Raw genomic sequence first — 13,751 nt, forward strand, 5'->3', positions numbered from 1 at the left:
CTGACTCCAGCACACAGCTACACAGCACTGGGTTACATAGAGAACACCTATCTCTATCTGTCCCTCAGCAGCACAGCATCCCCTACACTGACTCGAGGCACACAGCTACACAGCACTGGGTTACATAGAGAGCACCTATCTCTATCTGTCCCTCAGCAGCACAGCATCCCCTACACTGACTCCAGGCACACAGCTACACAGCACTGGGTTACATAGAGAACACCTATCTCTATCTGTCCCTCAGCAGCACAGCTCTCCCTACACTGACTCCAGGCACACAGCTACACAGCACTGGATTACATAGAGAACACCTATCTCTATCTGTCCCTCAGTCAGCACAGCTCTTCCTACACTGACTCCAGGCACACAGCTACACAGCACTGGGCTACATAGAGAACACCTATCTCTATCTGTCCCTCAGTCAGCAGCACAGCTCTCCCTACACTGACTCCAGGCACACAGCTACACAGCACTGGATTACATAGAGAACACCTATCTCTATCTGTCCCTCAGTCAGCACAGCTCTTCCTACACTGACTCCAGGCACACAGCTACACAGCACTGGGCTACATAGAGAACACCTATCTCTATCTGTCCCTCAGTCAGCAGCACAGCTCTCCCTACACTGACTCCAGGCACACAGCTACACAGCACTGGATTACATAGAGAACACCTATCTCTATCTGTCCCTCAGTCAGCACAGCTCTTCCTACACTGACTCCAGGCACACAGCTACACAGCACTGGGCTACATAGAGAACACCTATCTCTATCTGTCCCTCAGTCAGCAGCACAGCTCTCCCTACACTGACTCCAGGCACACAGCTACACTGCACTGGGTTACATAGAGAACACCTATCTCTATCTGTCCCTCAGCAGCACAGCTCTCCCTACACTGACTCTAGGCACACAGCTACACAGCACTGGGTTACATAGAGAACACCTATCTCTAACTGTCCCTCAGTCAGCAGCACAGCTCTCCCTACACTGACTCCAGGCACACAGCTACACAGCACTGGATTACATAGAGAACACCTATCTCTATCTGTCCCTCAGTCAGCAGCATAGGTCCCTCTACACTGACTCCAGGGATACAGCTACACAGCACTGGGTTACATAGAGAACACCTATCTCTATCTGTCCCTCAGCAGCACAGCTCTCCCTACACTGACTCCAGGCACACAGCTACACAGCACTGGGTTACATAGAGACCACCTATCTCTATCTGTCCCTCAGTCAGCAGCATAGCTCTCCCTACACTGACTCCAGGCACACAGCTACACAGCACTGGATTACATAGAGAACACCTATCTCTATCTGTCCCTCAGTCAGCAGCACAGCTCTCCCTACACTGACTCCAGGGACACAGCTACACAGCACTGGATTACATAGAGAACACCTATCTCTATCTGTCCCTCAGTCAGCACAGCTCTCCCTACACTGACTCCAGGCACACAGCTACACAGCACTGGGTTACATAGAGAACACCTATCTCTATCTGTCCCTCAGTCAGCACAGCTCTCCCTACACTGACTCCAGGCACACAGCTACACAGCACTGGGTTACATAGAGACCACCTATATCTATCTGTCCCTCAGTCAGCAGCATAGCTCTCCCTACACTGACTCCAGGCACACAGCTACACAGCACTGGGTTACATAGAGAACACCTATCTCTATCTGTCCCTCAGCAGCACAGCTCTCCCTACACTGACCCCAGGCACACAGCTACACAGCACTGGGTTACATAGAGAACACCTATCTCTATCTGTCCCTCAGTCAGCAGCACAGCTCTCCCTACACTGACTCCAGGCACACAGCTACACAGCACTGGATTATATAGAGACCACCTATCTCTATGTGTCCCTCAGTCAGCAGCATAGCTCTCCCTACACTGACTCCAGGCATACAGCTACACAGCACTGGGTTACATAGAGACCACCTATCTCTATCTGTCCCTCAGCAGCACAGCTCTCCCTACACTGACTCCAGGCACACAGCTACACAGCACTGGATTACATAGAGAGCACCTATCTCTATCTGTCCCTCAGCAGCACAGCTCTCCCTACACTGACTCCAGGCACACAGCTACACTGCACTGGGTTACATAGAGAACACCGATCTCTATCTGTCCCTCAGTCAGCAGCACAGCTCTCACTACACTGACTCCAGGCACACAGCTACACAGCACTGGATTACATAGAGAACACCTATCTCTATCTGTCCTTCAGCAGCACAGCTCTCCCTACACTGACTCCAGGCACACAGCTACACAGCACTGGGTTACACAGAGAACACCTATCTCTATCTGTCCCTCAGCAGCACAGCTCTCCCTACACTGACTCCAGGCACACAGCTACACAGCACTGGGTTACATAGAGAACACCTATCTCTATCTGTCCCTCAGTCAGCAGCACAGCTCTCCCTACACTGACTCCAGGCACACAGCTACACAGCACTGGGTTACATAGAGAACACCTATCCCTATCTGTCCCTCAGTCAGCAGCACAGCTCTCCCTACACTGACTCCAGGCACACAGCTACACAGCACTGGGTTACATAGAGAGCACCTATCTCTATCTGTCCCTCAGCAGCACAGCTCTCCCTACACTGACTCCAGCACACAGCTACACAGCACTGGGTTACATAGAGAACACCTATCTCTATCTGTCCCTCAGCAGCACAGCATCCCCTACACTGACTCCAGGCACACAGCTACACAGCACTGGGTTACATAGAGAGCACCTATCTCTATCTGTCCCTCAGCAGCACAGCATCCCCTACACTGACTCCAGGCACACAGCTACACAGCACTGGGTTACATAGAGAACACCTATCTCTATCTGTCCCTCAGCAGCACAGCTCTCCCTACACTGACTCCAGGCACACAGCTACACAGCACTGGATTACATAGAGAACACCTATCTCTATCTGTCCCTCAGTCAGCACAGCTCTTCCTACACTGACTCCAGGCACACAGCTACACAGCACTGGGCTACATAGAGAACACCTATCTCTATCTGTCCCTCAGTCAGCAGCACAGCTCTCCCTACACTGACTCTAGGCACACAGCTACACAGCACTGGATTACATAGAGAACACCTATCTCTATCTGTCCCTCAGTCAGCACAGCTCTTCCTACACTGACTCCAGGCACACAGCTACACAGCACTGGGCTACATAGAGAACACCTATCTCTATCTGTCCCTCAGTCAGCAGCACAGCTCTCCCTACACTGACTCCAGGCACACAGCTACACAGCACTGGATTACATAGAGAACACCTATCTCTATCTGTCCCTCAGTCAGCACAGCTCTTCCTACACTGACTCCAGGCACACAGCTACACAGCACTGGGCTACATAGAGAACACCTATCTCTATCTGTCCCTCAGTCAGCAGCACAGCTCTCCCTACACTGACTCCAGGCACACAGCTACACTGCACTGGGTTACATAGAGAACACCTATCTCTATCTGTCCCTCAGCAGCACAGCTCTCCCTACACTGACTCTAGGCACACAGCTACACAGCACTGGGTTACATAGAGAACACCTATCTCTATCTGTCCCTCAGTCAGCAGCACAGCTCTCCCTACACTGACTCCAGGCACACAGCTACACAGCACTGGATTACATAGAGACCACCTATCTCTACCTGTCCCACAGTCAGCAGCACAGCTCTCCCTACACTGACTCCAGGCACACAGCTACACTGCACTGGATTACATAGAGAGCACCTATCTCTATCTGTCCCTCAGTCAGCAGCACAGCTCTCCCTACACTAACTCCAGGCACACAGCTACACATCACTGGGTTACATAGAGAGCACCTATCTCTATCTGTCCCTCAGTCAGCAGCACAACTCTCCCTACACTGACTCCAGGCACACAGCTACACAGCACTGGATTACATAGAGAGCACCTATCTCTATTTGTCCCTCAGCAGCACAGCTCTTCCTACACTGACTCCAGGCACACAGCTACACAGCACTGGATTACATAGAGACCACCTATCTCTATCTGTCCCTCAGTCAGCAGCACAGCTCTCCCTACACTAACTCCAGGCACACAGCTACACTGCACTGGATTACATAGAGAGCACCTATCTCTATCTGTCCCTCAGTCAGCAGCACAGCTCTCCCTACACTAACTCCAGGCACACAGCTACACTGCACTGGATTACATAGAGAGCACCTATCTCTATCTGTCCCTCAGTCAGCAGCACAGCTCTCCCTACACTAACTCCAGGCACACAGCTACACTGCACTGGATTACATAGAGAGCACCTATCTCTATCTGTCCCTCAGTCAGCAGCACAGCTCTCCCTACACTGACTCTAGGCACACAGCTACACAGCACTGGATTACATAGAGAACACCTATCTCTATCTGTCCCTCAGTCAGCACAGCTCTTCCTACACTGACTCCAGGCACACAGCTACACAGCACTGGGCTACATAGAGAACACCTATCTCTATCTGTCCCTCAGTCAGCAGCACAGCTCTCCCTACACTGACTCCAGGCACACAGCTACACAGCACTGGATTACATAGAGAACACCTATCTCTATCTGTCCCTCAGTCAGCACAGCTCTTCCTACACTGACTCCAGGCACACAGCTACACAGCACTGGGCTACATAGAGAACACCTATCTCTATCTGTCCCTCAGTCAGCAGCACAGCTCTCCCTACACTGACTCCAGGCACACAGCTACACTGCACTGGGTTACATAGAGAACACCTATCTCTATCTGTCCCTCAGCAGCACAGCTCTCCCTACACTGACTCTAGGCACACAGCTACACAGCACTGGGTTACATAGAGAACACCTATCTCTATCTGTCCCTCAGTCAGCAGCACAGCTCTCCCTACACTGACTCCAGGCACACAGCTACACTGCACTGGGTTACATAGAGAACACCTATCTCTATCTGTCCCTCAGTCAGCACAGCTCTCCCTACACTGACTCCAGGCACACAGCTACACAGCACTGGGTTACATAGAGAACACCTATCTCTATCTGTCCCTCTGTGAGCAGCACAGCTCTCCCTACACTGACTCCAGGCACACAGCTACACAGCACTGGATTACATAGAGACCACCTATCTCTACCTGTCCCACAGTCAGCAGCACAGCTCTCCCTACACTGACTCCAGGCACACAGCTACACTGCACTGGATTACATAGAGAGCACCTATCTCTATCTGTCCCTCAGTCAGCAGCACAGCTCTCCCTACACTAACTCCAGGCACACAGCTACACATCACTGGGTTACATAGAGAGCACCTATCTCTATCTGTCCCTCAGTCAGCAGCACAACTCTCCCTACACTGACTCCAGGCACACAGCTACACAGCACTGGATTACATAGAGAGCACCTATCTCTATTTGTCCCTCAGCAGCACAGCTCTTCCTACACTGACTCCAGGCACACAGCTACACAGCACTGGATTACATAGAGACCACCTATCTCTATCTGTCCCTCAGTCAGCAGCACAGCTCTCCCTACACTAACTCCAGGCACACAGCTACACTGCACTGGATTACATAGAGAGCACCTATCTCTATCTGTCCCTCAGTCAGCAGCACAGCTCTCCCTACACTAACTCCAGGCACACAGCTACACATCACTGGGTTACATAGAGAGCACCTATCTCTATCTGTCCCTCAGTCAGCAGCACAGCTCTCCCTACACTGACTCCAGGAACACAGCTACACAGCACTGGATTATATAGAGACCACCTATCTCTATCTGTCCCTTAGTCAGCAGCACAGCTCTCCCTACACTGACTCCAGGCACACAGCTACACAGCACTGGATTACATAGAGAACACCTATCTCTATCTGTCCCTCATTCAGCAGCACAGCTCTCCCTACACTGACTCCAGGCACACAGCTACACAGCACTGGGTTACATAGAGAACACCTATCTCTATCTGTCCCTCAGTCAGCAGCACAGCTCTCCCTACACTGACTCCAGGCACACAGCTACACAGCACTGGATTACATAGAGAACACCTATCTCTATCTGTCCCTCAGCAGCACAGCTCTCCCTACACTGACTCCAGGCACACAGCTACACAGCACTGGATTATATAGAGACCACCTATCTCTATCTGTCCCTTAGTCAGCAGCACAGCTCTCCCTACACTGACTCCAGGCACACAGCTACACAGCACTGGGTTACATAGAGAACACCTATCTCTATCTGTCCCTCAGTCAGCACAGCTCCCCCTACACTGACTCCAGGCACACAGCTACACAGCACTGGATTACATAGAGAGCACCTATCTCTATCTGTCCCTCAGTCAGCAGCACAGCTCTCCCTACACTGACTCCAGGCACACAGCTACACAGCACTGGGTTACATAGAGAGCACCTATCTCTATCTGTCCCTCAGCAGCACAGCTCTCCCTACACTGACTCCAGGCACACAGCTACACAGCACTGGATTACATAGAGAGCACCTATCTCTATCTGTCTCTCAGCAGCACAGCTCTCCCTACACTGACTCCAGGCACACAGCTACACAGCACTGGATTACATAGAGAGCACCTATCTCTATCTGTCTCTCAGCAGCACAGCTCTCCCTACACTGACTCCAGGCACACAGCTACACAGCACTGGGTTACATAGAGAACACCTATCTCTATCTGTCCCTCAGTCAGCAGCACAGCTCTCCCTACACTGACTCCAGGCACACAGCTACACAGCACTGGATTACATAGACAACACCTATCTCTATCTGTCCCTCAGTCAGCAGCATAGCTCTTCCTACACTGACTACTGTCTGACTGTAAAATGGCTGCCAGATTAATTTAAACGTGGTTTAGCCTCAAGAAGAAGCACCGCCGTGCGAAACGGCCGTCAGGCTGCCCTATCACACCCTGCGCCCACTGCCAACTTTACACCCACGGTAGGACTGTATTGTACCAATTACGCTTTGCATGCTGTATGCACTTTATTGTTTGACCACAGTCGGAAATAAATGAAGTCTATTGCTACAAGTGCCGGATGTTTCCTGTATCCTCTCTGTGACCTAATATCCTTTGGCGTTCTGAGTCGTCCTGAGCACGTAGGTAATAGCATTAAGAGCCTGGGTGTTTCCGAGTTTTTCCTGTCACCTCCTACAGGGGACTGCTCCTCTGCATAGTGCCGACCACTCTTTTCTTCTCTACACTGTTTTAGATTAATTTCTTTTATGGAGGGTGTGGCCTGTATGGTAAACATACTTACTTGGCTGTCCTGACCTACCTGACTTGAAGGTGAAGGGTCAAAATAAGGCCACATGTTAACCACTTAAGGACCACAGGCTATTTTTACAATTCAGTGCTCTGCAGCTTTAATAGCTCGCTGCAGAGCCACACAAGTCAGCACACAAATGGATCCCCCCCCCCTTTCTGCCCACCAACAGAGCTCTATGTTGGTGGGCTCTGATCGCTGCTGTCATGTTTCTTTTGTTTTTTTTAATCAATTTATTTGTTGGTTTTTTTTTTTATAAAATTATGTATTTTTTGTAAATGTCTGTGAATGTGGGAGAGCTGAGATGAGGGTAATTCCCCATAGACAGCCTTCCTGGTTGCAGATACGGGACACACAGGGAGAGCTGAGATGAGGGTAATTCCCCATAGACAGCCTCCCTGGTTGCAGATACGGGACACACAGGGAGAGCTGAGATGAGGGTAATTCCCCATAGACAGCCTCCCTGGTTGCAGATACGGGACACACAGGGACAGCTGAGATGAGGGTAATTCCCCATAGACAGCCTCCCTGGTTGCAGATACGGGACACACAGGGAGAGTTGAGATGAGGGTAATTCCCCATAGACAGCCTCCCTGGTTGCAGATACGGGACACACAGGGACAGCTGAGATGAGGGTAATTCCCCATAGACAGCCTCCCTGGTTGCAGATACGGGACACACAGGGAGAGCTGAGATGAGGGTAATTCCCCATAGATAGGCTCCCTGGTTGCAGATACGGGACACACAGGGAGAGCTGAGATGAGGGTAATTCCCCATAGACAGCCTCCCTGGTTGCAGATACGGGACACACAGGGACAGCTGAGATGAGGGTAATTCCCCATAGACAGCCTCCCTGGTTGCAGATACGGGACACACAGGGAGAGCTGAGATGAGGGTAATTCCCCATAGATAGGCTCCCTGGTTGCAGATACGGGACACACAGGGAGAGCTGAGATGAGGGTAATTCCCCATAGACAGCCTCCCTGGTTGCAGATACGGGACACACAGGGAGAGCTGAGATGAGGGTAATTCCCCATAGACAGCCTCCCTGGTTGCAGATACGGGACACACAGGGAGAGCTGAGATGAGGGTAATTCCCCATAGACAGCCTCCCTGGTTGCAGATACGGGACACACAGGGAGAGCTGAGATGAGGGTAATTTCCCATAGATAGCCTTCCTGGTTGCAGATACGGGACACACAGGGGAGCTGAGATGAGGGTAATTCCCCATAGATAGGCTCCCTGGTTGCAGATACGGGACACACAGGGAGAGCGGAGATGAGGGTAATTCCCCATAGACAGCCTCCCTGGTTGCAGATACGGGACACACAGGGAGAGCTGAGATGAGGGTAATTCCCCATAGATAGCCTCCCTGGTTGCAGATACGGGACACACAGTAGGGCAGTTGCTGCACAGGCTACCAGTCAGGTACCATAGCACCACACCTTTATTACTCATCTATTGTATCATATTATCAATATTACTAGCTCTGCATTTATCCATTCCTGTATGTAGCAAAAAAGTTTTTGTACCGTGTTAGCCAAACAAATTATATAGGTAGAAAAAAACAACGTTTTGTAAAAAATAATACCTTTTAATGGCTAACTAATAGTTAAATGATGCAAGCTTTCTGGGATCTAGTCCCCTTCTTCAGGCATATTTCCAGATGTAAGCTGAAGTAAAACACTGATGCAGATAAATGATAAACACGAAGATGACAGTTGTGACAGCACAACTGTCATCTTCGTGTTTACCATTTATCTGCATCAGTGTTTTACTTCAGCTTACATCTGGAAATATGCCTGAAGAAGGGGACTAGATCCCAGAAAGCTTGCATCATTTAACTATTAGTTAGCCATTAAAAGGTGTTATTTTTTACAAAACGTTGTTTTTTTCTACCTATATATATCCATTCCTGTATACGTTTGCAGCCTGAATGCAGAGCGCTATAGCACACTAGGACACTATGCTGATCGGGAAGAAACTAGATTCTATAGCCCTAATTAGCGCATCATGTCCTGGGCGTGGCCGCACACATACATTATAGCCCAATTACTGCCAACATTTCAATGACAGCCCGATGTCACTTTGAGCCCATGCGCCCACTGACAGCTTTAAAGCCAATGGGTACCGTTTAAAAAAAGAAAAAGCTAGATACTCACCTAAGGAGAGGGAAGGCTCGGTCCTGATGAGCCTTCCCTCTCCTCTCCCGGTGCCCTCAGTGCTGCGCTGGCTCCCCCGTTCGCGTCCGCCGCCGCAGGGACTTCGGAGGTCTTCGGGAGCACTCAGGCTTCCGAAGACGGGCCGCTCCATACTACGTACGTGCGAGTGCGTCATAGAGGGCGCTCGCGCATGCGTAGTATGGAGCGGCCGCGTCATCGGGAGCCCGAGTGCTCCCGAAGGCTTCCGAAAGCATGCGGAAGTGGCAGTATTTGACCGAACTGGTCGAATACTGCCACGGGGGATCTCGCGCGGGACCGGGCACCGGGAGAGGAGGGGGAAGGCTCCTTAGGACCGAGCCTTCCCTCTCCTTAGGTGAGTATCTGACTTTTTCTTTTTTAATCCGGTAAACATTCACTTTAAAGGATACCCCAACTGAAATGTGACATAATGAGATAGACATGTGTATGTACAGTGCCTAGCACACAGATAACTATGCTGTGTTCCTTTTTTTCTTTCTCTGCCTGAAAGAGTTGAATATAAGGTATGCAAGTGGCTGACTCAGTCCTGACTCAGACAGGAAGTGACTACAGTGTTACCCTCACTGATAAGAAATTCCAACTATAAAACACTTTCCTAGCAGAAAATGGCTTCTGAGAGCAAGAAAGAGGTAAAAAAAGGGGAATTTCTTATCAGTGAGGGTCACACTGTAGTCACTTCCTGTCTGAGTCAGGACTGAGTCAGCCATTTACATACCTGATATTTAACTCTTTCAGGCGGAGAAAGAAAAAAAGGAACACAGCATAGTTATCTGTGTGCTAGGCACTGTACATATCCATGTCTATCTCATTATGTCACATTTCAGTTGGGGTATCCTTTAAGGGCAGAGGTCTTTTTAAAACACTCCTTAGCATTGCAGGGTGGTGTAATAGCATGGGCGGAATGTGTTTATGATTATCATTATGTTATGATTATTTGTATTATTATGATTCATTTCAGCTTAATGTATTATTTGATGGTTTTATGATTAATTTCTGTTTAATAATCTTATTCTGTTATTTATATGTATGTATTCATACGTTTTTAAGTAACAGCCACTCAATTGTTTTATATCTGTAAGTGTGGAAAGGGCTGCCAGCGTTTTTATTACAGTACGCTAACTGCCGCCTTAACAGCGCGCTGGCATCTCCCCGCCCCTTATGCTAAGTAATCTCAGATAGAGACTACATAGCCAGTGCCCCACAGCCACTACATCACCTGAAGAAGGCGTGGTATCGCCGAAACCAGTAGTGACATAACACTGGTGCACAGTGGACACGCCCCCTGCTTCTACAACACCTCCCAGAGCCACACCCCAGAGACACCATGGCAATCCCAGGTCCCGGCCAGACCTCGGGGCGAAGGCAGCAGACGTGGCGGCTCTGGACACGTGGGTTTCTTTTGAAACCTGTGTAAAGGCTCACACACACGGATTTTTCCAAAAGACAGGTCGTTTGGACGTCAAATCGGGCGTGTGTACAGTCCGTCATTCAGCTGATAACGCTGGTTTTGACCGATCCACCAAGCGGATCCGTCAAAACCAGCTTGGAAAAATTTGACGTGTGTATGAGCCTTTAGTGCAACTTATGAATAAAGAGGATTAATGCCCTATAGGAGCTCTTTCTTCCTCTTTTGGTTGCTAAGCAACCAGGGATCACACAAAGGTGGCTGAACAAAGACATATGGGCATCATCAGTGGAACTGATTAGCAGAAACGTAACACTATTAGGTAATCAGTGCTGCTGACACCAGCAAGCTGCCCCAGCTAAAGTGTCAGAGAAGAGGGCAGCCCAGTGTGAGAGAATAAAGAGACCTATTCCTTCCCCAGGGTGTCTGTACTGCTATTGTTAGTAAGCTGTCACCATATATATTCATGAATGATAGTTATAGAAGGCAAAAATCTAACATGAGCACAAAGCATAATCCGATATGGCCAGTCTGTGAGCAGTGACATAACAGCAATACAGATACACATTTATTCTATATACACTGCCGATTACTCACCTGTTCTGCCCTCTGTAACATTGTCCTCCTCTTTACTTGTCCCCAACATGTCACCCTTCTCCATAGACTGCTGTTCACTCCTCACATATGTCTCTTCTTCCTCTTTACTTGTCCTCATCATGTCACCCTCCTTCATAGACTGCTGATCACTCCTCACATATGTCTCTTCTTCCTCTTCTTTAATTGTCACCATCCTGTCACCGTCCTCCATAGATTGCTGATCACTCCTCACATACGTTTCTTCCGCTTCCTCTTTACTTGTCTTCATCATGACATCCTCCTCAGACTGCTGATCACTCCTCATATACATCTCTTCTTCTTCCTCTTTACTTGTCCTCATCATGTCACCCTCCTCCATAGACTGCTGATCACTCCTCACATATGTCTCTTCTTCTTCCTCTTTACTTGCCCTCATCATGCCTCCCTCCTCCATAGACTGCTGATCACTCCTCACATACGTCTCCTCTTCCTCTTTACTTGTCCTCATCATGTCACCCTCCTCCATAGACTGCTGATCACTCCTCACATACGTCTCCTCTTCCTCTTTACTTGTCCTCATCATGTCACCCTCCTCCATAGACTGCTGATCACTCCTCACATATGTCTCTTCTTCTTCCTCTTTACTTGTCCCCATCATGTCACCCTCCTCCATAGACTGCTGATCACTCCTCACATATGTCTCTTCTTCTTCCTCTTTACTTGTCCTCATCATGTCACCCTCCTCCATAGACTGCTGATCACTCCTCACATATGTCTCTTCTCCTTCCTCTTTACTTGTCCTCATCATGTCACCCTCCTTCATAGACTGCTGATCACTCCTCACATACGTCTCTTCTTCTTCCTCTTTACTTGTCCTCATCATGTCACCCTCCTTCATAGACTGCTGATCACTCCTCACATATGTCTCTTCTTCCTCTTCTTTAATTGTCACCATCATGTCACCGTCCTCCATAGATTGCTGATCACTCCTCACATACGTCTCTTCTTCTTCCTCTTTACTTGTCCTCAACATGTCACCGTCCTCCATAGACTGCTGATCACTCCTCACATACGTCTCTTCTTCTTCCTCTTTACTTGTCCTCATCACGTCACCCTCCTCCATAGACTGCTGATCACTCCTCACATACGCCTCTTCTTCTTCACTTGTCCTCATCATGTCACCCTCCTCCATAGACTGCTGATCACTCCTCACATATGTCTCTTCTTCTTCCTCTTTACTTGTCCTCATCATGTCACCCCCCTCCAAAGACTGCTGATCACTCCTCATATATGTCTCTTCTTCCTCTTTAACCACAGCAGCACTTCCATGTATCAGTTTTCCACCCTAAGTGCACAAAGTGAGAGATAATGTAAAATGTGAACACAGATAACAGCACAGGAAGAAAGAATGAGTCATGGTTTGGGGTCTCTGGGGACCCTCAGTCCGACCTACCTGATAATGGTGGGGGATGGTGTTATCTTCCTGTTGACAATCCTGGGAATAAAGAGGACCTGTACATCTCTCTGGTGGGTTTCTGTTACTGGATACATCTGTAGGAAACACACACACTGACTGAATACATTGTCTCTATGTGATTATCAAATGATGGGGGATCTAGGTGGACAATCCTGGGAATAAAGAGGACCTGTACATCTCTCTGGTGGATCTGTTACTGGATCCATCTGCAGGAAACACAACATTGACTGAATACAGGTGAAACTCAAAAAAATTAGAATTTCATGCAAAACGCCATTTATTTTAGTAATTCAACTTAAAAGGTGAAACTAATATATGCAATAGACTCATTACACGCAAAGCAATAAATTTCAAGCCTTTTATTGTTATAAATTTTGATTATTATAGCTTACAGCTTATGAAACCCCGAAAATCAAAATCTCAGACCATTAGAATATTGAGAAACTGTTCAATATTCTCGGCTCAAAGTGTCAGAGTCTAATCAGGTAATTAATCCAAATAAATCCAAAACACCAGCAAAGGGTTCCTATTTCATATATTAGTTTCATCTTTTAAGTAGAATTACAGAAATAAATGGAATGTCACCTGTACATTGTCCCCATGTGTTTATCAAATGATGGAGGGGATCTAGGTCTGCACCCTCCTGTACAAGACATGAAAGTCTCCTCTTACCTGGTGATGTGAGGGGCGGCTGATTCTCCATCATGGAGTCTTTGTAGAGGTCCTGGTGTTCATCTATATAGTGCTGCTCCTGCATGGAGAAATAGACAGTGACATCCTGACATCTTATAGCAGTGATGGCTAACCTTGGCACTCCAGCTGTGACAAAACTACAAATCCCATCATGCCTCTGAC

The 13,751-nt window shown here is 48.6% G+C and overlaps 1 pseudogene; it reads right to left on the reverse strand.

The window, feature by feature from the left end:
* Positions 1-13,751, reverse strand: part of LOC137535546 (zinc finger protein 208-like) — a 274,048-nt pseudogene that overhangs the window by 251,415 nt on the left and 8,882 nt on the right.

The sequence above is a fragment of the Hyperolius riggenbachi genome, chromosome 10 (genome assembly GCF_040937935.1).
Source record: "Hyperolius riggenbachi isolate aHypRig1 chromosome 10, aHypRig1.pri, whole genome shotgun sequence".
Classification (NCBI taxonomy): domain Eukaryota; kingdom Metazoa; phylum Chordata; class Amphibia; order Anura; family Hyperoliidae; genus Hyperolius; species Hyperolius riggenbachi.